This window comes from Pseudophryne corroboree, chromosome 2, assembly GCF_028390025.1.
Source record: "Pseudophryne corroboree isolate aPseCor3 chromosome 2, aPseCor3.hap2, whole genome shotgun sequence".
Classification (NCBI taxonomy): domain Eukaryota; kingdom Metazoa; phylum Chordata; class Amphibia; order Anura; family Myobatrachidae; genus Pseudophryne; species Pseudophryne corroboree.
Window position 1 is genome coordinate 239,971,186 of NC_086445.1, and position 22,850 is coordinate 239,994,035.

At 47.5% G+C, this 22,850-nt stretch overlaps 1 protein-coding gene across 2 annotated transcripts in view; it reads left to right on the top strand.

Moving 5' to 3' along the window:
• Positions 1–22,850, top strand: part of TIMELESS (timeless circadian regulator) — a 419,423-nt gene that overhangs the window by 182,873 nt on the left and 213,700 nt on the right. The gene's annotated exons all lie outside the window — the stretch shown is intronic.

Here is a 22,850-nt window from a genome sequence, read left to right on the forward strand (position 1 = left end):
ACGTCTGTGTATGTACATGTGTAATAATTACACACTTATATTTACACGCATATATTAATACATATATTTGTGTACTGTATGGGATATAGATTATACATATGTATATTTGCCAAAATACCACTATTAGGGAAATACATTGTGTAACTACTGCAGTAGATACAATAACTAGTAAAGATGGCTGTCCAAAGGTTCTAATGATCAAGTTCAAAGAAAACTATAGTCTAAAAGGGATAAAGCAGCAGGCCAAGGAGTGGGGAATGATAGGGCAGTATGGGGAGAAAGGGAGAGACACTGTTGTATGCAGCCTCCGAGAAATCAGGGTGTAGGACACTTTAAAGAACTAAAGATGCAGACGGAGCTGCGGTTAGGGAGCGTCCAGTGCTTGGTGGGAAAGGACTGCCACTCTGCTCCTCGTTCAGGGCCAGATTCCGGGGTACAGAGCTCTGACTCATCCCACACACACCTCAATACTGTTCCACCGACTCGCTAAGATGTAATATAGTGAGTGTTGTTTTTGTTGGAAATAATGTATGTACAGCTGTTATTTGCAGTGTTATATAGGCACACACCAGCGAATGGCTCAAACTATGAAAAGCCCAGTTACTTAACCAGTGGTGTTGGTTTATTGAAATGTAATAGGTACAGCAGTACTCACTGTTGTATAAACACTGGTAATGACTGAGCTTGAGCGAAGTTGGATTCTGTACAGCTCACCAGCCTGTGAGTGTATGCTGTTGCAGGTAGTGGTGCAGGATTGCTGGAACAGCTTTATATTGCGGGTTAAGTGGAAGACATGTGTCTCCACTATGTTTCTTTTCACACAGTATATCACTGTACTTAAGGTGCCTGCAATAACATGGTGCAGCAGCACATCAGGTTGGAGGATAGACCTCCCTGGGTCCTAGTGCCCAGCATGTATGCATAGTGTTCTATCTTAACAGGTTTTACAGATCGTAACGTCTCAATGGTAGAGGATTTACGAGGGAGACACAGAGGACTTCTAAAATTTAGCTATTTTGGAAGACCAAAGACAGGAAAACCAGAATAATCCTTTTGTCTATCTAATAAAATCAAATACTGCTGAAAATTCTCATCATGTCGGACCTAATATGCACATAATATCTTCTGTTACCTGCTTTATTATCACCACCTGCTTCTGCATAGCGACACATTTTTGCTTTTTAATACAAGCATACACATTCATATTCCCAAAGCATACAAACTTGTGTAAATAAGTTAACCTTGCTAAATTAGCCACATAGCGCAATTTTGTGCGGATTCAGTATGATATCCCGATGGACGGGATGCCGGCGGTCAGAATACTGACAACGGCATCCAGACAGCGCACCAGAAAGTACCCTCCCTTGTGGGTGTCTAATCCTAACCTTTCCCAGTCGTGCCTAACCCTTCCCGGTGGTGCCTAACCCTCCCTCGTCTTACCTATCCCTCCCCGGGTGTTGCCTAACCCTCCCTTCCCCGCTGCCTATTCCTAACCCTTCCCGCTTGGTGCCTAACTTCCTCCCCCTCTAGTACCTAACCATACCCTTTTTGTACCTGCACCCTAAGCCCCCTTCTAATGTCTAAACCTAACCCCCCTACCCCCTGCATCAGGACGCAAGCTCATTCTGCTGAAAGAACGAGCGGGATTCCGTGTGTCTGTATTTTGCTGTCAGGATTTTGACGGCGGTCTTATGCTGCTGTTTGGGATTCTGGCGTCGGGATTTCGACTTTAGTGTTTCGTGCAATTTGGCTCCAGGAAAATAGGACTAAGACGTCTGGAGCAGTAGCTCTGTTGCTACTGCACAGCCAGAGCTAGGGAGCAGTGCATAGAATGTTTTATAAGAATTATGCTGGCTGTACTAAAAGGCTGCTTGCCCCTCTGGTCCTCAGGTCGTGAGTAGGATTGCTGCCGGTCAAATATCATTAGCTTGACTACCTGGTATGTCTTACATTCCCAGAGACTAGCCTTTAAACCCAAAAGTTTTTCAGCAGATTGTGGAGCGATGGGGACAGACCGTTAACTGTGATAGCAGCAAGACTGAACCAGCAAGTTGAGCGATTCTGCTCACGGTCAAGGGATTTGCAGTTCCATGGTACCATTTTATCTGTTTAAATTATCCATTTAGATAGAAATGATTAATATAAACCCATTCAGAGTAATATTATACTAAAACTGATGTTATTGCTAGTAATTCAGTGTATGAATAGTCTTAGGGTGTGTACACACGGTGAGATCCTTGCTCTGCCCGATTTTCACTTGCGATTTCCCTTGAACTCCCCGGAGCCCAGATAGCACAGATTTTGACTAACTTTTCTTGAGATATGGACTATGTGTGCTTACGATTTTGGCTTATGTGAGATGTCCATGACATGTGAGATGAACTAGATAGTACACCGATCTAGCAAGGATTGACTTGCCTGCACAGTCTATCTTTTCTTGCGATGCCGACCTGGCGGGACCGCTCATCGGGATCGCAAGGTGACTTTCACCTTGCGATCTGCACTAACTTTTCTTGCGATTTTGACTATATAGTCAAAATCGAAAGAAAATATCTCACCGTGTGTACACACCCTAACATATACTGGGTACAACTGCAGACTTTTATAAGAGTTTAGTAGTTTTTAATGTTGAGACTATGGCCTGGATGTAATGAGAGCCAGGGAAAAGACGCACAAACACAGACATTAAAAAGTGTTTTTCCCGGAAATCTCGGCCAATGCAATAGCGTGTGTTTTTTGCTCTCACAATCCAAATTGGATTTCTCTGACGTCCTAGTGGATGCTGGGGACTCCGTAAGGACCATGGGGAATAGCGGCTCCGCAGGAGACTGGGCACAACTAAGAAAGATTTAGGACTACCTGGTGTGCACTGGCTCCTCCCTCTATGCCCCTCCTCCAGACCTCAGTTAGAATTTTGTGCCCGGCCGAGCTGGTTGCACACTAGGGGCTCTCCTGAGCTCTTAGAAAAGAAAGTATATTTAGGTTTTTTATTTTCAGTGAGATCTGCTGGCTCTGCAAGGGGGACGGCGGCGCGGCTCCGGGACCGGACGACCGAGGCTGGGCCTGTGTTCGATCCCTCTGGAGCGAATGGTGTCCAGTAGCCTAAGAAGCCCAAGCTAGCTGCAAGCAGGTAGGTTCGCTTCTTCTCCCCTCAGTCCCTCGTAGCAGTGAGTCTGCTGCCAGCAGATCTCACTGAAAATAAAAAACCTAAATATACTTTCTTTTCTAAGAGCTCAGGAGAGCCCCTAGTGTGCAACCAGCTCGGCCGGGCACAAAATTCTAACTGAGGTCTGGAGGAGGGGCATAGAGGGAGGAGCCAGTGCACACCAGGTAGTCCTAAATCTTTCTTAGTTGTGCCCAGTCTCCTGCGGAGCCGCTATTCCCCATGGCGTGTGAACATAGGTAAGTATGTGTGTGTCGACGTATGAAATAAAGTTTTACTGTCGACGGTGTGTGTGTCCTGTTTTTATTTGGGTATTTTTTCCCCAGTAGTACTACAGGTACCAGCGGGCCCGTTTTTCTCCCGCATGCTGGTACTTGTGGTTCTCCAAGTACCAGCTTGCGGGGGAGGCTTGCTGGGACTTGTAGTACTACTGGAAAAAACAATATCTTTTAATTTTCACAAAGGCTATCAGCTCCCCCATCCGCAGCCCATTGGATGGGGGGGGACAGCCTCGGGCTTCACCCCTGGCCCTTGGGTGGCTGGGGGGGGGGGGGACCCCTTGATTGAAGGGGTCCCCACTCCCCCAGGGTACCCCGGCCAGGGGTGACTAGTTGGATATTTAATGCCACGGCCGCAGGGCACGGCATAAAAGTGACCCCCGGCTGTGGCATTATCTGTCCAGCTAGTGGAGCCCGATGCTGGTGTTAAAAATACGGGGGACCCCTACTCTTTTTGTCCCCCGTATTTTTGGCACCAGCACCAGGCGCAGAGCCCGGTGCTGGTTTTAAAAATACGGGGGATCCCCTGTCAATTTTTCCCCCGCATTTTTAGAACCAGGACCAGCTCGAAGAGCCCGAGGCTGGTTATGCTTTGGAGGGGGGACCCCACGCCATTTTTTTTTATGATTTTACCGTTCCAGCATTAAAAAAAAAATAAAATAAAAAATAATATTTTAAAAAATATATAAATAATATTTGTGCCTCCAAAAAAAAAAAAAAAAAAGTACCTAATCCCTTCTAATATAAATAGATCTTCTATTCCCAGAAAAAAAAAAACATGTTTAAAATTTTTTTATTTGTTTTCACCCTCCAAAGTGTGGCGGATTGAAAATGACGAATTTGCTGTCTAAAAGCCCTGCTGTCGAATTTCCAAACTTGAATTGAATATGCTTTGGTCGAATTGCAGCACTTGTATCATTGCAGAAAAGTCGAATTTGCAAAAATTCGAATTTCAAAAAGTCGAATTTTGAAAGTCCGTTTTTTGGTCGGAAAGCACTGAATTGCATAGGCGATTTTTTTTTTTTTGGTCGAAAATGACCCGAAATTCGACAATTTCGGGAATTCGACCGCAATTGCATATACCCCTCAGTCTTATACATGAGAGATGCACAGAGGGAGATCTGCCGGCTGGCATCTAAAATAAGTGCATTGTCCATTTCTGCTAGGTGAGGCTTATGGACTCGCCAGTGGACAGGGGATGCAGATTCAAAAAGGCACATGGAAGTTTTGCCTTATAAGGGTGAGGAGTTATTTGGGGATGGTCTCTCGGACCTAGTTTCCACAGCAACTGCTGGGAAGTCAGCATTTTTACCCCAGGTTCCCTCACAGCCTAAAAAGGCGCCGTTTTATCAGGTACAGTCCTTTCGGACTCAGAAAAACAGGCGTGGAAAAGGCGGGTTCTTTCTGTCCAGAGGCAGAGGTAGGGGAAAAAGGCTGCAACAAACAGCAGGTTCCCAGGAGCAAAAGTCCTCCCCCGCTTCTTCCAAGTCCGCCGCATGACGGTGGGGCTCCACAGGCGGAGCCAGGTACGGTGGGGGGCCGCCTCAAAAATTTCAGCGATCAGTGGGCTCGCTCACAGGTGGATCCCTGGATCCTGCAAATAGTATCTCAAGGGTACAAACTGGAATTCGAGGCGTCTCCACCCCACCGGTTCCTAAAATCTGCCTTGCCGATTACTCCTTCAGACAGTGAGGCTGTGCTAGCGGCAATTCACAAGCTGTATTCCCAGCAGGTGATAATTAAGGTGCCCCTACTTCAACAAGGACGGGGTTACTATTCCTCCCTGTTTGTGGTACCGAAACCGGACGGTTCGGTGAGACCCATTTTAAATTTGAAATCCTTGAACACATACATAAAAAAATTCAAGTTCAAGATGGAATCGCTCAGGGCGGTTATTGCAAGCCTGGACGAGGGGGATTACATGGTATCCCTGGACATCAAGGATGCTTACCTGCATGTCCCCATTTACTATCCTCACCAGGAGTACCTCAGATTTGTGGTACAGGATTGCCATTACCAATTCCAGACGCTGGAACCAGGGTGTCTCTGCTGTGGTGGCTGCAGAGTGCTCATCTTCTAGAGGGCCGCAGATTCGGCATACAGGACTGGGTCCTGGTGACCACGGATGCCAGCCTTCGAGGCTGGGGGGCAGTCACACAGGGAAGAAACTTCCAAGGACTATGGTCGAGTCAGGAGACTTCCCTACACATAAATATTCTGGAACTAAGGGCCATTTACAATGCCCTAAGTCAGGCAAAATCCCTGCTTCTACACCAGCCGGTACTGATCCAGTCAGACAACATCACGGCAGTTGCCCATGTAAATCGACAGGGCGGCACAAGAAGCAGGATGGCAATGGCAGAAGCCACAAGGATTCTCCGATGGGCGGAAAATCACGTACTAGCACTGTCAGCAGTGTTCATTCCGGGAGTGGACAACTGGGAAGCAGACTTTCTCAGCAGGCACGACCTCCACCCGGGAGAGTGGGGACTTCATCCAGAAGTCTTCACGCTGATTGTAAATCGATGGGAACGGCCACAGGTGGACATGATGGCGTCCCGCCTAAACAAAAAACTAGAGAGATATTGCGCCAGGTCAAGGGACCCTCAGGCGATAGCTGTGGACGCTCTAGTGACACCGTGGGTGTACCAGTCAGTTTATGTGTTCCCTCCTCTGCCTCTCATACCAAAGGTACTGAGAATAATAAGAAAACGAGGAGTAAGAACAATACTCGTGGTTCCGGATTGGCCAAGACGAGCGTGGTACCCGGAACTTCAAGAGATGATCTCAGAGGACCCATGGCCTCTGCCGCTCAGACAGGACCTGCTGCAGCAGGGGCCCTGTCTGTTCCAAGACTTACCGCGGCTGCGTTTGACGGCATGGCGGTTGAACGCCGGATCCTGAAGGAAAAGGGCATTCCGGAGGAAGTCATTCCTACGCTGATTAAAGCCAGGAAAGATGTAACTGCAAAGCATTATCACCGCATATGGCGGACATATGTTGCTTGGTGTGAGGCCAAAAAGGCCCCAACAGAGGAATTTCAACTAGGTCGATTTCTGCATTTCCTACAAGCAGGAGTGACTATGGGCCTGAAATTAGGCTCCATTAAGGTACAGATCTTGGCTCTGTCGATTTTCTTCCAGAAAGAACTAGCTTCACTACCTGAAGTTCAGACGTTTGTGAAAGGAGTGCTGCATATTCAGCCCCCGTTTGTGCCTCCAGTGGCACCTTGGGATCTCAACGTGGTGTTGAGTTTCTTAAAATCACATTGGTTTGAGCCACTTAAAACTGTGGATCTAAAATATCTCACGTGGAAAGTGGTCATGTTATTGGCCTTGGCTTCAGCCAGGCGTGTGTCAGAATTGGCAGCTTTGTCATGTAAAAGCCCTTATCTGATTTTCCATATGGATAGGGCGGAATTGAGGACTCGTCCTCAGTTTCTCCCTGAGGTGGTATCAGCTTTTCACTTGAACCAACCTATTGTGGTGCCTGCGGCTACAAGGGACTTGGAGGATTCCAAGTTACTGGACGTAGTCAGGGCCTTGAAAATTTATGTTTCCAGGACGGCTAGAGTCAGGAAAACTGACTCGCTATTTATCCTGTATGCACCCAACAAACTGGGTGCTCCTGCTTCTAAGCAGACTATTGCTCGCTGGATTTGTAGCACAATTCAGCTGGCGCATTCTGCGGCTGGACTGCCGCATCCTAAATCAGTAAAAGTTCATTCCACAAGGAAGGTGGGCTCATCTTGGGCGGCTGCCCGAGGGGTCTCGGCTTTACAACTTTGCCGAGCTGCTACTTGGTCAGGGGCAAACACGTTTGCAAAATTCTACAAATTTGATACCCTGGCTGAGGAGGACCTTGAGTTCTCTCATTCGGTGCTGCAGAGTCATCCGCACTCTCCCGTCCGTTTGGGTGCTTTGGTATAATCCCCATGGTCCTTTCGGAGTTCACAGCATCCACTAGGACGTCAGAGAAAATAAGATTTTACTCACCGGTAAATCTATTTCTCGTAGTCCGTAGTGAATGCTGGGCGCCCATCCCAAGTGCGGATTGTCTGCAATACTTGTACATAGTTATTGTTAACTAAAGGGTTATTGTTGAGCCATCTGTTGAGAGGCTCAGTTGTTTTCATACTGTTAAACTGGGTATAGTATCACGAGTTATACGGTGTGATTGGTGTGGCTGGTAGGAGTCTTACCCGGGATTCAAAATCCTTCCTTATTGTCAGCTCTTCCGGGCACAGTGTCCTAACTGAGGCTTGGAGGAGGGTCATAGTGGGAGGAGCCAGTGCACACCAGGTGACCTAATAAGCTTTCTTTAGTTGTGCCCAGTCTCCTGCGGAGCCGCTATTCCCCATGGTCCTTTCGGAGTTCCCAGCATCCACTACGGACTACGAGAAATAGATTTGCCGGTGAGTAAAATCTTATTTTTATTGATTTTTGCTTGGTGAACACAAAAAACAAAAATAGAATAATTACATTTTAAACAAAGTAGTGTATATGCATTTTTCTTTTTCATCCACTAGGGGTCACTGGAGTACTCTTGGGATATGGACGGCTTCCGCAGGAAACAGGGCACTGAATATTTAAATTTAGAACTCTCCACCCTTCCATATCCCCGAGTACCTCAGTGCTTTTTCTGTGCTCGTGCACTAACAGAGGCTTGTGTGGGTTCCCAAACTTTTCGTTGAATATTGATTTTAATTTTTACTTTTTTCTACTACTTCAGCACATCCCTTCCCAGTTTCTACTAAAAACATGGGTCCGGGATAGTGCCGCTGCACGGTGCAGCGCATGGCGTGTCGGTCCTCACAAAGAGCACCCTCACAGCCACACGCAGCTCACTGCCTGCTGCAAGAGCTGGACGGAGCTTACAGAAAGAAGCCCCGTCGCAGCCATGAACTGATGCAAGAGCTGGACGGAGCTTATACAAAGAAGCCCCGTCACAGCCATGAACTGAAGAGCTGGACGGAGCTTACACAAAGAAGCCCGTCGCAGCCCTCCCTACAAGGAAAGAAGGTATGCTGGGGGGGACGGGGCAGTCAGCGCGCGCTGCCGCCCCGCTGTGTGGGGTCCGTGTTCGTCACCGCCGCCCGCACCCGCCGCTAATACCAGCCCCAGCCGCTCCGTCCGCGCTGTAGGGACTTCAAAGCCAGCGCTACGAGGGAGAACCGCGCAGCACAGCGCTCTCACTAGTGCCGCCGGAAGCCGCTACACGCCGCTCCAGCCAGCCGAGTCAGTTCACTCGGCCGCGGTCCTCACAAGCGTCCCCCGCCTCCCTGCAATGGCCAGGTCAGGTTCCCGGCACCCGCTCCCCGCTGAGACGCACACAGGGGGAGGAGGGGGGGGGGGGGGGGCAGACAGCGCTGCTGCAGGGGAAGTCTAGTTTCCTGCCATTGCCTCCACCGGTACCAAGACGGAAATACTCTGGTCCGGCGTTCAAGTCCTTTAGACTTCAGTCCTTTCAAGGCTGTGGTAGAGAAACAGCCACGCCTTGTAACGCCAGGGCGCTAAAGTCACCAACAAGCCAGTGGCTTGACGGGCTCCCAGGCCATCTCGGATTTCCAATTGTGGGAGCGCGCCTTCAGACGTTACATTTGCCGGGATTCCAGACATCCTCTGATGGATGTATCCGCAATTTAGTGTTAAAAGAAAGCTGTCTCCCGCCACTGCGCTTTTTCAAGAGAGGACTGCCTCTGTCGGACGACAAGAAGGCGTTTTGGCAGATTGCCATTCAGTCTCTTCTGGATTCAGCAGTTTTTAATTTCACGACACCAACAAGGTCAGGGTTATTATTCCCGTCTGTTTGTGGTACTGAAGCCGGAGGGCTCCGTCACAGTCTCAATCAGTAAGTCACTTACTACAGATTGAAGATGGAATTTCTGCGGTCAGTAATTGCAGATTTTGAGCCACAAGATTGCATGATTGCGCTTGATCTCAAGGATGCGTACTTACACATTCCGATTTGGTCACCTCATCAGAGGTTCTTGCGGTTTGCAATACGCCACAACCATTAACAGTTTCAGGCTCTACCGTTTGGCCTCTCGTCAGCGCCTCGGGTATTCACCAAAGTGATGTCTGTGATGATAGCTCATCTCAGATCCCTGGCAGTGACAATCGTTCCGTACTTAGACGATCTGCTCATAAAAGCTCCGTCTCAACAGATGCTCCTCCAACTTGCGCTGCTAACGTACACCACGGTTGGAGTGTAAACTTCAAGAAATCGCATCTAATTCCGTCTCAACGACTTCAATTCCTAGGTATGATTCTCGATACGGTAAATCAAAGAATTTACCTACTACAACAGAAAGTACAGATTATTCGCCATCTGGTACAATTAGTGCTCAAGCCACGCACACTCTCGGTACATTTGTGTATTCGCCTATTAGGAACAATGGTGGTGGCTTTCGAAGCGCTTCAGTTCGGAAGATTTCACTCGTGTCCATTTCAACAGCATGTGCTCGCACAGTGGTCGGCCTCACATCTGCAGATTCCCCACAGGGTGAGGTTGTCGCCAAGGGCGAGGGTGTCTCTACTCTGGGGCTCAAGGTACACAATTTAACCGCAGACGGCGGCTGGAATTGAATAATTTTAACGGCGAACGAGAGTCTCAGAGGTTGGGGAGCTGTAGTTCAAAATTGTCAGCGACACGGTCTCTGGGCGGATCACGACAGATTGCTGTCTATAAATGTCCTGGAACTCCGCGCAATTTACAATGCACTACGACAAGCAGTACACATGCTTCGCTCTCAGACTGTCCAAGTGCAGTCAGACAACGCGACGGCAGTCGCATACATCAACAACCAAGGAGGAACGAGAAGCCGCATGGCAGTGCGGGAAGTAGCTCGAATCCTCAATTGGCCAGAATACCACCAGGTGGTGATGTCGGCAGTGTTCATTCCGGGAGTGGACAACTGGGAGGCGGATTATCTCAGCCGTCCGGATTTTCATCCAGGAGACTGGGCATTAAATCCAGAGGTGTTTCACATGTTGGTCCACAGGTGGGATTACCCTCAGGTGGACCTGATGGCATCTCGCCACAATTACCAAACGCCCCAGTATGTGTCCAGAACGAGAGATCCAAAGGCAGTGGCGGTGGATGCTCTCACAATCGCGTGGCCGTACAGCCTCGTGTATCTGTTTCCACCGTTTCCGCTGCTCTCTCGGTTGCTAAAACGGATCAAAAGAGAGTCCGTCACAGTCATACTAGTGGTGCCTCATTGGTCTCGGAGAGCTTGGTTCTCGGATCTCCGCGGACTACTGGCAGACGATCCTTGGCCGCTCCTACTACGTCCAGACCTGTTACAACAGGGTCCGTTCTTTTACCCCGATTTAGCGCGGCTGCGTTTGACGGGGTGGCTGTTGAGACCGCCCTCTTAAGAAGAGAGGGCATTCCAGTATCGGTTATGCCAACCATGTTACGAGCTAGGAAGCCGGTTACGGCAGCTCATTATTACAGAATTTGGCGTGCCTATATAGGTTGGTGTGAAGCTCGGAAGTTTCCGACATAATCTTTCAAGTTATCCCGTCTTTTGTAATTTCTACAGACGGGTTTAGATGGAGGACTACGTTTATCTACACTAAAGGTGCAGGTATCTGCGTTGTCAATTTATTTTCAAAGGCGATTGGCTATTGCCGTCGGTACACACTTTTCTACAAGGTGTCCTCAGAGTACAGCCTCCATTCATTCCACCTACAGCGCCATTGGACTTGAATCTGGTTTTAGATTTCTAACAGTCTTCATATTTTGAACCCTTACAGCAAGTGGATATAAAGTTTCTCACTTGGAAAACAATTTTTCTTCTAGCCTTAGCTTCGGCAAGGCGTGTTTCAGATTTGGGTGCCTTGTCATGCAAGCCACCGTATTTGGTGTTTCATGATGACAGAGCGGAACTTCGGACGAATCCCGCTTTCTTACCAAAGGTAGTGTCATCTTTTCACTTCAATCAACCAATAGTAGTTCCTGTGTTAACAGCACATTCTGGAACTCTGGATGTGGTACGCGCATTACGCGTTTATGTATCCCGAACGTCTACAGTACGTAAGACGGATACGTTGTTTGTTCTCTATGATGCTGCCAAGATGGGTTGGCCAGCTTCTAAGCAGACCTTATCCAGATGGATAAAACTGACTATACGTCAGGCTTACCTTAATGCTAGGTTACAGCCGCCTCCACACGTTCTGTGGGAACTTCATGGGCAGCTGGTCGTGGAGCTTCTACGACGCAGCTTTGCCGTGCGGCTACATGGTCTTCAGTGCACACGTTTGTGCGCTTTTACAAGTTTGATACGTTTTGCGGCATCGGCATCTAGCTTTGGCCGCCTAGTGTTACAGGTGTCAAACAGCTCTCCCGCCCACGGGGGAAGCTTTGGTACGTCCCAAGAGTACTCCAGTGACCCCTAGTGGATGAAAAAGAAATTAGGATTTTGGTACTTACCAGGTAAATACTTTTCTTTGAATCCATAGGGGGCACTGGACGCCCACCCAGAGCAGTTTTACCTGGTTTGTAGTAAGCTCAGGGGATCTTATGGTAACACATTTTCACCGACTGGTTCAAATTATAAAGTTCTATCGGTTATGGTGTCAACTGTTTAGTTGTCAGTAACGTTATGTGTCAACTTTGTTGTCCGTTATGTTATATGTAATTCTCCATTGTCAACCTCTCTATAGTTCCTGTTTGGCTCAGTAAAAAACACTGAGGTACTCGGGGATATGGAGGGGTGGAGAGTTCTAAATTTAAATATTCAGTGCCCTGTTTCCTGCGGAAGCCGTCCATATCCCAAGAGTACTCCAGTGCCCCCTATGGATTCAAAGAAAAGGATTTACCTGATAAGTACCAAAATCCTATTTTTAAGATAAGGCTTTTACAACTAATTACAGGAATAATCGTGTCCCAATTAGGAGGTTAAGATCGACAAAAAGTTGCACAGAATCCATGAAACAGAGGGAGTAGTACTGTGTAGGTAAATTATGACAACAAATTAGTATATAGGTAGACATGGAGGCAGATTAGCATGTGTCAGAGGCAAGAGGTTGGTGAATATTACAGATACAATACAATTAAATTGGAGCAGAGGGGTCGGGGAAATACATAGAATTCGCCCAGAATCACCCAGCGCCACCCAGGCTGCAAAGGAGATAGCGTCAAAGCCCATCCAGGTGCATGCAATCCAAACACGGAACAAAGTAAGGAGATTATTAACGTACAATCTAAGATGGGCATTGAGAGAGGTCTCCAAATGCAGGCCAAATAAACAAATACGATGAGTCATGAGAGGTATCTGAATACTGGTATTGCGGATACTAGTTGTTACCTCCTCCCAGAAGTCGGATACCGTGGGCAGAGCCAGAGCAAATGCCAGAACTCAGCATCTGGAGTGCAACATTTAGGGCAAATATCAGATGCCGATCCCGCAATTCGAGACAATAGACTCGGGGTCCAAAAGACCCTATATATGATATATATAATTGGATCTGCTGGAATCTGGCATAAGCCGTAGCGGCCTTTGGGGAGCTGAGGATACAATCCCAGTCTTCATCTTCAAGCGCTCCCAGGTCAGTCACCAACTTGACTCGTAGTGCCCCTAAACCATCAGTCCCAGAAAAGGAGAAGAGTAAAGAACCGACACAGTCTTACAACACGACGTGTTACGAACAAGCGCATGAACTGAGTTGTGGATCCGTAAACCCCTCCTTCCTTCCCCACTGTGCAGACAAGGCATGACGAAGTTGTATCGGCATAGCAAATTATGTTCGTGATTGGCTGGAAAACACTGTAGCATAACATTTTGTATGCTGATACAGTTGCTATTACACACAAATACACAATATAGGCATGCTGCATTTCATTTTAATCCGCAAAAACTGATATGTGTGCCCTAATACATCCGTTTCTGAATCAGACGCAGTTTTCGCTGAAAAATGTGCAAAAATTACATGTAGAGTACATGGAGTTAAAAGTATTTTTGTTTGATTTTAAGTTTAGAAATAATGTTAAAAATGCTTATTTGTTGTAAATGTACTGTAATTGTGTGTTATTTGTCACCATTGACCAATACAACTCGCCCCCAAACAATCGGCTCTATTTATGTCCGATTTTGTAGAGCTGTTTTGTGAGAGATTTCCAAACTCTGACTCCATTACATCGGCGGAGTTGTAGGTTTGATATGGGCAAAACATCTGGATGCGACTTTTGGCTGGCCGACTTTGCATGCCAATACATTGGCCGGGTTGGAAAAATCGGACATTTTACTAACTCTGCTCCAAATACATCCCGGCCTATTATATTCTTTGTAATATTGAAATGGTATGTAGGTACATGAGTTTATTTGAATATTGTATTAATACGTTGATCCGCACACATTATTATCATACTAAAGGGGTTTTCTGACATTTGATAAGACCATGCTCCGGATTAGAAGTCCAATTTTGTTGATAAATTATAGGGTTTGGAAACTTTTAACTATCTTTGTGCTAATGGATTCTAGTGCAGCAGAATCTTTTCAATTAGCCTTTTCTCATACAGCCACTAGGGGACAGTGGGAGACTCCAATTACACTGGGGTATAGACGGTGGCTATAGGGAGCTGTTACTTTAAATCAGGAAGTGTAACAGGTTCCTCCTCCTCCTCCTCTCGCCCATCATCCTTCAGTTTTTAGAATTTGTGCTGAGGGAGCCGGTCACGCTGGCTGAACTCCAGCTTAGTTTACTTTTATTTTATTTCATCTTCATTTTAACACAGTCTGCCTCTGGAGACACTTCGCCACTTATACAGAGAAGTGAGGTCCAGGATCCTGTCAGCTCCTGCAGTGGACACACTGCAGCAGAGATTAAGCGCTTGTCAGAGAAGCACTGTGTCTCCACTGATTGGTCGCATATCTCCTCCAGCTCCGGAAAAGGTGAGTGTGTTCTCCTCTCCTTCCCTCGCCGCGTGGAGCACACACAGCGGGGAGAGAAATACGGTCTCCCAGTGTATCATTACCAGTCCAGGGGCATATACATGGGTTCAGAGCCCATTCTTTTCAGCAAAGAGAGGCTGCTAGTTACAGCGCAGGCACCCACACAAAATGGCGTTTGGGTGACCTGCTTGGTATAGCTGCGGGAAGGAGGTGGGCGTAGTTAGCAAGATTTCTGCCTGTCTTTCACTCCGGGCGGGCTTCCTCCGCTACAGAGTTTGTAATTGAAACACTGTTTCTCTTCTCTTTCCACAGAGACGGGTGTATTTTGTATACACAGTGAGTCTGCATACAAGGGTACAGGCTGGTAGCTAACGTAGTTTTATATAGGGGAGTAAAAAATATTTTAATTTTGTACTATCCTCCTGCCTCTCTAGTACTTACTCTTTCTCTATATTACTGAGAGTGCAAGTGTATTGTGTATGTGTACTGTCCTGTACAATGAGGGGCAAGGGACCAGCAGCTAAGGCGTCACAAAAACTGTTTGTGTGTGCGAAATGTGACAAAAAAGCACACACTGATTCTTCCCTCTGCGAGGCATGTGCTTCGGATGTTATTTTAATAGGTCTTTTACATGACACCAGTTTCCCCCACTGTGCGGCAGCTCTTACGGGGAGGGGGAGGGGGGGGATTCGGTATTTAGGTTGCCGGCTGTTGGGATCCCGGCGCACAGTATACCGGTACCGGAATCCCGACACCCGGCATACCGACATCTTTTCTCCCTCTTGGTGGTCCGTGACCCCCCTGGATGGAGCTGCCGGTATGCCGGCGGGAGCCCGGCCCCCGGCATACCATACTACACCCCTCACAGGAACTATGTTGCAGTTAAATACTGAGTTGGCTGCTTTACGCAAGACTCGTGAATCTGTTAGAACCCTCATCAGGGTTCAGTCTACCCTTCCCTTTCTACAGAATCACATTGGGTGGCGGGACTTGCCAAGTCGGTGGACAGTCTCTCGAAGCTTTTGGACAGCTAAGAAGCGTCTGATACCACTCATTCTCCAATCGGATGACTCAGGGGAGGAGCTACTTTCCCACGATGAAGTGGATGACGATGACCGTGAGTTGGGTGAGGTCACAGGCAATTAGGAAATAAATCCCCCAGAATCTGCTCAGGGGGTTGAACCCCTTATTTTAGCAGTTCGACGGGTGTTGAACATTTCTGAGACTCTGCCACTGGATTCGCCAGACGACTTGGGGGAGGAGCTACTTTCCCACGATGAAGTGGATGACAATGACCGTGAGTTGGGTGAGGTCACAGACACTTAGGAAATAAATCCACCAGAATCTGCTGAGGGGGTTGAACCCTTTATTTTAGCAGTTTGACAGGTGTTGAACATTTCTGAGACTCTGCCACTGGATTAGCCGGACACTACCTTATTTGGTAAAAAAACAGCGATCATCAGTCACTTATCCCTTTTCAAAAAAACTTGCTGATCAACTATCTGAGGCTTGGAAGAACCTGGACAAGTGTTTTCAAATGCAAAGGAGGTTTCTAATAAATTACCCTTTTCCAGCTTATGTGACAGACAAATGGGATAAATTCCTCCAGGTGGATTACTCTCTCTCCATATTGTCAAAAAAGATGGCCTTGCCGGTTCCAGACGTAACTTTTTTAAAGGATCCATCTGACTAAATTGGATACGATGTTGAAATACATTTTTACGGTGGCAGATGTTTCACTTAGACCAACTTTGGTTAGTTCATGGGTTAACAAAGCAGTGGATTGATTAAGGAATTAAAAGATGGAGTATGTCAGCAAATGGGGTGGATCTCTCAGTCACATGGCCATGCAAGAGGCAGCACATATTCTGCAGTGGGCAGAGCGCAACAAAGTCATTTTCTCAGCCATGTTCATTCCAGGAGTGGAAAATTGGGAAGCAGACTATCTCAGTCGTCAGGCTCTCCATCTGGGAGAATGGGCTCTTCACCCGGAAGTATTCAAAGCTTTAGTGCACCGATGGTGTTATCTGCAGGTGGACATCATGATGTCCAGGCTCAATCATCCGCTTCCTCGATACATGTCCAGTACGTGAGATCCTCTGGACGCTCTGTCAGTGCTTTGTCCGTATAACCTTGTCTACTTGTTTCCTCCATTTCAACTTCTTCCTCGGGTACGCCAAAAGAATCAAACGAGAACTAACCATGATGATTCCGGATTGGCCACGGAGAACTTGTTTTCGGACCTGCGATCTCTTCTAGCGGACAATCCGTGGCCTTTTCCTCTACATCCGGATCTGTTATGACAAGGACCCTTGGTTCACCAGTTGATGCGGACATCCTAAAACGGAAAGGAATTATGGAGGCCGTCATTCCCACGATGTTACAGGCACATAAACCAGTTACATCGTCCCACTAACATTGCATTTGGAGGTCCTATGTGTCCTGGTATGGACACCAGAGTTTCCCATCTGACTCTCTTTGCCTATCCTGGTTGTTGCTGTTTCTTCAAGCGGGGTTGGATTCCGGACTTAGTCTGAGATCTCTGAAGGTGCAGGTGTCCACATTCTCCATTTTCTTCCAACGCCATCTGGCGCTTTTGCCGGAAGTACAGACATTCTTGCAAGGAGTCCTCAGAGTCCAGCCTCTGTTTGTGCCACCTACGGCACCTAGGGATTTGAGTCTCGTGCTGGATTTCCTCCAGTCTACTTACTTTGAGCCCTTGGAGGAAGTGGATCTTAAATACCTGGAATGGAAGTCTGTTTTTCTTATTGCCCTTGCTTCAGCACGGAGGGTGTCGGAATTGAGTGCGTTATCCTGTAAAACTCCGTTCCTGATTCTCCATGACGATAGAGTATAATTGAGAACACGCCCGTCCTTTTTGCCAAAGGTTGTTTCAGCTTTTTATATCAATCAGCCTGTTGAAGTTCCTTCTTTACAGTAAGATTCTGGGACACCTTCCACCCTGGATGTGGTTTGGGCTTTGAAGATTTGTTACTCAAACAGCTCCTTTACGGAAGACAGATACTTTATTCATGTTCTATGATACTCCCCGCCGGGAGTGGCCAGCTACTAAGCAGACCATAGCCCATTAGATTAGATTAATGATACGCCAAGCATATCTGAACACTGATCAAAGACCTCCGATATCTATTTCTGCTTCTGTTTTAATATGATTTATTTTACATCTTTCCTTAAAACCATTTTTACCGCTTATTATTCCTATTACATCTGAATATGTGTACATAGACTGAACATATTAAAACAAAGACCTCCCAATATGACTGAAGGGTTTAAATTTAAATAAACATGAAGGAGTCTAAGGAGTTGATGTGCTAAACAGTGAAAAGAGTGGAGAAGTGAGCTTGTGGAGAAGTTGCCAATGGCAATTAAACAGCATTGAAGTAACATTTATAATTTTCATACTCTAAGATTATGCAGAGCAGTTGATTGGTTGCCATGGGCAACTTCTCTATTGGCTCACTTCTCCACTCTTTTCAATGCTTAGTACATTGCCTCTTTAATATGTTGGAGTTGTTTACCCTTTAACATTAAGAATGTTAGTTGTGTTTCTCTGACGTCCTAGTGGATGCTGGGAACTCCGTAAGGACCATGGGGAATAGCGGCTCCGCAGGAGACTGGGCACATCTAAAGAAAGCTTTAGGACTAGCTGGTGTGCACTGGCTCCTCCCCCTATGACCCTCCTCCAAGCCTCAGTTAGATTTCTGTGCCCGACGAGAAGGGTGCACACTAGGGGCTCTCCTGAGCTCTTTGTGAAAGTTTTAGTTTAGGTTTATTATTTTCAGTGAGACCTGCTGGCAACAGGCTCACTGCATCGTGGGACTAAGGGGAGAAGAAACGGACTCACCTGCGTGCAGAGTGGATTGGGTTTCTTAGGCTACTGGACATTAGCTCCAGAGGGACGATCACAGGTTCAGCCTGGATGGGTCCCGGAGCCGCGCCGCCGGCCCCCTTACAGAGCCAGAAGAGCGAAGAGGTCCGGTGAAATCGGCGGCAGAAGACGATCCTGTCTTCAGATAAGGTAGCGCACAGCACCGCAGCTGTGCGCCATTGCTCTCAGCACACTTCACACTCCGGTCACTGAGGGTGCAGGGCGCTGGGGGGGCAGCGCCCTGAGACGCAATAAATCGATAAAACCTTATATGGCTAAAATAAATGCATCACATATAACTCCTGGGCTATATGGATGCATTTAACCCCTGCCAAAACATATAGAAAAACGGATGATAAGGACGCCGAGAAAGGGGCGGAGCCTATCTCCTCAGCACACTGGCGCCATTTTCCCTCACAGCTCAGTTGGAGGGAAGCTCCCTGGCTCTCCCCTGCAGTCACTACACTACAGAAAGGGGTTAAAAAAAGAGAGGGGGGCACAAATTAGGCGCAGTATAAACAATACAGCAGCTATAAAGGGAAAAACACTTATATAAGGTTATCCCTGTATATATATATAGTGCTCTGGTGTGTGCTGGCAAACTCTCCCTCTGTCTCCCCAAAGGGCTAGTGGGTCCTGTCCTCTATCAGAGCATTCCCTGTGTGTGTGCTGTGTGTCGGTACTTTTGTGTCGACATGTATGAGGAGAAAAATGATGTGGAGACGGAGTAGAGTGTCTGTAATAGTGTTGTCACCCCCTAGGGGGTCGACACCTGAGTGGATGTACTGTTGAAATTGCGTGACAGTGTCAGCTTTGTATAAAAGACAGTGGTTGACATGAGACAGCCGGCTACTCAGCTTGTGCATGTCCAGATGTCTCATACAGGGGCTCTAAAGCGCCCGTTACCTCAGATACAGACGCCGACACGGATACTGGCTCCTGTGTCGACGTGAAGAGACAACCGTGATTTCCAATAGGGCCACACATTGCATGATTGAGGCAATGGAAAATGTTTACACTTTTCTGATAATATGAATACCACCAAAAAAGGGGTATTATGTTTGGTGAGGAAAAACTTCCTATAGTTTTCCTGAATCTGAAAAATAAAATGAGGTGTGTGATGATGCGTGGGTTTTCCTCCGATAACAATTGATAATTCTAAAAAGTTATTGGCAGTATACCTTTTCCCGCCAGAGGTTAGGGTGCGTTGGGAAACACCCCCTACAGGGGATAAGGCGCTCACACGATTGTAAGAACAAGGGCTCTACCCTCTCTTGAGATGGCCGCCCTTAAGGATCCTGCTGATAAAAAGCAGGAGGGTATCCTAAAATGTATTTACACACATACTGGTGTTATACTGCGACCAGCAATCGCCTCAGCCTGGATGTGCAGTGCTGGGTGGCGTGGTCGGATTCCCTGACTGGAAATATTGATATCCTAGATAAGGACAGTATATTATTGCCTATAGAGCAATTAAAAGATGCTTTTCTATATATGCATGATGCACAGCGGAATATTTGCCGACTGGCATCAAGTAGAAGTGCTTTGTATTCTACCAGTAAAGTGGTCAGGGATTCCAAACGGCATTTGGAAGTATTGCCTTAAAAAAAGGGGATGTACCCTAGGTCGCCTCTCAAAATAAGACGCCGTATTATCAGGCGCAGTCCTGGTTGGCAAGCGGACAAAAGGGTTCCTCTTTTCTGCTCGTGACAGAGGGAGAGGAAAATGGCTGCAGAGATCAGCCAGTTCCCAGGAACAGAAACCCTTTTCCGCCGCTGCCAAGCCCTCAGTATGACGCTAGGGCTTTACAAGTTCAGGCACGGTGGGGGCCCGTTCTCAGTGAATTTCAGTGCGCAGTGGGCTCACTCGCAAGTAGACCCCTGGATCCTTCAGGTAATATTTCAGGGGTACAAATTGGAATTCGAGACGTATTCCCCTCGCCGTTTCCAAAAAGTCTGTTTTACCGACGTTTCCCGCTGTCAGGGAGGCAGTTTTGGAAGCCATTCACAAGCTGTATTCCCAGCAGGTGATAATTAAGGTACCCCTCCTGCAACAGGGAACGGGGTATTATTCCACACTATTGTGGTACCGAAGCCAGACGGCTCGGTGAGACCGATTTTAAAATCTAAAATCTTTGAACACTTACATACAGAGGTTCAAATTCAAAATTGAGTCACTCAGAGCAGTGATTGCAAACCTGGAAGAAGGGGACTACATGATGTCTCGGGACATCAAGGATGCTTACCTTCATGTCAAAATTTACCCTTCTCACCAAAGGTATCTCAGGTTATGGTACAGAACTGTCACTATCAGTTCAGACGCTGCCGTAGGGATGGTCCACGGCACCCCGGGTCTTTACTGAAGTAATGACCGAAATGATGATATTCCTTCGAAGGAAGGGAATTTTAGTTATCCTTTACTTGGACGATTCCCTGATAAGGGTAAGATCCAGAGAACAGTTGGAGGTCGGTGTAGCACTATCTCAGGTAGTGTTGCGGCAGCACGAGTGGATTCTCAATATTCCAAAATCGCAGCTGGTTCCGACGACTTGTCTTCTGTTCCTAGGGATGATCCTGGACACAGTCCAGAAAGAAGGTGTTTCTCCCGGAGGAGAAAGCCAGGGAGTTATCCGAGCTAGTCAGGAACCTCCTAAAACCGAACCAAGTCTCAGTGCATCAATGCACAAGGGTTCTGGGTAAAAATGGTGGCTTCCTACGAAGCAATCCCATTCGGCAGATTCCACACAAGAACTTTCCAGTGGAACCTACTGGACAAATGGTCCGGGTCGCATCTTCAGATGCATCAGCGGATAACCCTGTCACCAAGGACAAGGGTGTCCCTCCTGTGGTGGTTGCAGAGTGCTCATCTTCTAGAGGGCCGCAGATTCGGCATTCAGGACTGGGTCCTGGTGACCACGGATGCCAGCCTGCGAGGCTGGGGAGCAGTCACACAGGGAAAAAATATATCCAGGGCTTATGGTCAAGCCTGGAGACAAAAACATCCTGGAACTAAGGGCCATTTACAATGCCCTAAGTCAAGCAAAGCCTCTGCTTCAGGGTCAACCGGTATTGATCCAGTCGGACAACATCACGGCTGTCGCCCACGTAAACAGACAGGGCGGCACAAGGAGCAGGAGGGCAATGGCAGAAGCTGCAAGGATTCTCTGCTGGGCGGAAAATCATGTGATAGCACTGTCAGCAGTGTTCATTCCGGGAGTGGACAACTGGGAAGCAGACTTCCTCAGCAGACACGACCTCCACCCGGGGGAGTAGGGACTTCACCCAGAAGTCTTCCAACTGATTGTAAACCGTTGGGAAAAACCAAAGGTGGACATGATGGCGTCCCGTCTTAACAAGAAACTGGACAGATATTGCGCAAGGTCAAGGGACCCTCAGGCAATAGCGGTGGACGCTCTGGTGACACCGTGGGTGTACCAGTCAGTGTATGTGTTCCCTCCTCTGCCTCTCATACCAAAAGTACTGAGAATCATAAGAAGGAGAGGAGTAAGAACGATACTCGTGGTTCCGGATTGGCCAAGAAGGACTTGGTACCCGGAACTTCAAGAGATGCTCACGGAAGACCCGTGGCCTCTACCTCTAAGAAAGGACCTGCTCCAGCAGGGGCCTTGTCTGTTCCAAGACTTACCGCGGCTGCGTTTGACGGCATGGCGGTTGAACGCCGGATCCTGAAGGAAAAAGGCATTCCAGATGAAGTCATCCCTACCCTGGTCAAAGCCAGGAAGGATGTAGGCGCAAAACATTATCACCGCATTTGGCGAAAATATGTTGCGTGATGTGAGGCCAAGAAGGCCCCTACAGAGGAATTTCAACTAGGTCGTTTCCTCCATTTCCTGCAGACAGGACTGTCTATGGGCCTAAAATTCGGGTCCATTAAGGTTCAAATTTCGGCCCTGTCGATTTTCTTCCAAAAAGAACTGGCTTCAGTACCTGAAGTTCAGACATTTGTAAAAGGGGTACTGCATATACAACCTCCTTTTGTGCCTCCAGTGGCACCTTGGGATCTCAATGTTGTTTTGAGGTTCCTTAAGTCACATTGGTTGAACCACTCACCACTGTGGACTTAAAATATCATCTCACATGGAAGGTGACGATGCTGTTAGCCCTGGCTTCAACCAGGCGTGTGTCAGAATTGGCGGCTTTTATCATATAAAAGCCCTTACTTAATTTTTCATTCTGACAGGGCAGAATTGAGGACTCGTCCTCAATTTCTCCCTAAGGTGGTTTCTGCTTTTCACATGAACCAACCTATTGTGGTGCCTGCGGCTACTAGGGACTTGGAGGACTCCAAGTTACTTGACGTTGTCAGGGCCCTGAAAATATATGTTTCCAGGACGGCTGGAGTCAGAAAATCTGACTCGCTGTTTATCCTGTATGCACCCAACAAGCTGGGTGCTCCTGCTTCTAAGCAGACTATTGCTCGTTGGATTTGTAGTACAATTCAGCTTGCACATTCTGTGGCAGGCCTGCCACAGCCAAAATCTGTAAAAGCCCATTCCACAAGGAAAGTGGGCTCATCTTGGGCGGCTGCCCAAGGGGTCTCGGCTTTACAACTTTGCCGAGCAGCTACTTGGTCAGGGGCAAACACGTTTGCTAAATTCTA